This window comes from Mandrillus leucophaeus, unplaced genomic scaffold, assembly GCF_000951045.1.
Source record: "Mandrillus leucophaeus isolate KB7577 unplaced genomic scaffold, Mleu.le_1.0 Scaffold1296, whole genome shotgun sequence".
Classification (NCBI taxonomy): Eukaryota; Metazoa; Chordata; class Mammalia; order Primates; family Cercopithecidae; genus Mandrillus; species Mandrillus leucophaeus.
This window is the reverse complement of record NW_012101250.1, coordinates 345,346-347,277: the sequence shown is the minus strand read 5'-3', so window position 1 is coordinate 347,277 and position 1,932 is coordinate 345,346.

Below are 1,932 nucleotides of genomic sequence, written 5' to 3'. Positions count from 1 at the left end.
AGACGGGGTTTCACCGTGGTCTGGATCTCCTGACCTTGTGATCCGCCCGCCTCGGCCTCCCAAAGTGCTGGGATTACAGGCGTGAGCCACCGCACCCAGCCAAGACAAAATTCTTAAATGGCCTAAATTTCCTGCTCAGTCTGGCGCCTGCCTTCCTCCTCCCTGCCCCTGGCTTTGGTCACTCTGCTCTGCAGCCTCAGTAACCTTCTTCTGATTCCTGAAAGACATCATGTGTTTTCCTTCTACAAGGTGTTTGCACATGATTTCCATGCTGCCTGGGACCTCTTCTCCTACTCTCTAAGCTGAATCAACTTCTACTCACCCACTATATTTTAGTTTAAATGTCACATTCTCAGAGAAGCTGACCTCAACCCTCTCTCCTTATCCTCATGACCAGTTTAGCTGCTGCTCTTGTGCGTTCTCAAGGCACCATACTGCTTTTCTTCATGGTATATATTACATTCATAATGTTATTCTTATTTGATTTTTCTCCTAGATTGTCAGCTCCAAGGACTCAGTCTCTTTTGCCCACAGTTGTATCTTCAGGACATACGTAACACAGTGCCTGGCATATATTAGGTGCCCAAATCATATGTGTTGCATGAATAAGTGAGTGGAAGCATTTTTTAAAGGATCACTCTGGGTGCTGTGTTGAGAATAGTTAAAGGGAGGTAGGCAAGAGGGTATGCTATTAAAGTAGTCAAGGAAAAAAAAAAGGTGGTGGCCCAGATTAACTTTGGTGGCAGTGGGGAAAGAGTGAAATGAATGGATTTGAGAAATATTCAGGCAGTGGTGACAGAACTTGGTGAAATGAGATGCAGAGGGTGAGAGAGGGGTTAATCTCAAGTCTTGCTCATGACTCCACATTGGCGAATAGCCATTTCTGAGATATGAAGAAAGAACAGATTTGGAAGTAGGGTACAGAGAAAACCAGGGAAGATAATTTAGCTTGGAATCTATAGGTTTGGAATTCCTGTTTGTCTTTCAAGGAGATGTCAAGAGAGCAGCTGAATATATGAGTCTGGATTTCAGGAAAGAAGTCTGGGCTGGATATATAAATTTGAGAATCGTTAGCATATATATGAAATTTGAAGCTTTGGGAGTGAATAAAATATCTGGGGAGAAAGAACAGAGAATGAGAGAAGACAGCTCGGGACAGAGCCAAGAGCCTCACCAGCATCTAAAGAGAGTAGGAGAGGAAGCAAATGAGATTGAGAAGAGCAGACAATGCTGTAGGGCAGAAAGCAGGAAAACGCTTCAATGAGAGTGAGTTGACATACCCCACTGAATACTACTCAAAGGTAAATGAGATAACAGTGTCTACTGGAGTTCTCCACAAGGAGGTCTCCGGTGACCTTGTCCTGGACAGTTTCAGTAGGTGTCAGGGACACAGAGTGGAGTGATTTTAAGAATGAATGGGAAGTAAGGAAGACAGCAAGCGTAGACTCTGAAGGGTGGAGAGAGCTGGGACTATAGCTGGAGGGGCTCAGAATGCAAGAGATACACAGGCGGATACAAAACAGGTTAGGAATTGGCAGTGGGAAAACTGCTCCTACTGAGTATTCCTGCCAGTGCTAGGCCTCCTGGCTGAGCTGTGGACACAGCCGCCCCAGGGCACACCCCTCGGTCGCCGAGGGCAACAGAATGCGGCTTGACAGATCCAGGGCCCGGGACCCCTGCTGGAATCGGCGCGGCCTGCCAGCCCACTCCACTCCACGTCCCCTTCCCGGCCCTGGGCCTCCCCTCCCCCAATCCCCACCGCCCCTGGTTTCTCGTCCTCCATACCCGCCCCTAGTCACCCTGAGGGGCAGGAGGTAAAGGGCAGCGGAGGGGGCAGTGTGAGGGCCCGAGTGGACCCTGCGATGGTGGGTATGAGGGGACGCTCCGCAGGCGCGCGGTGAGACGGCAGCCCGGGGATGGGGGATGGGGGAT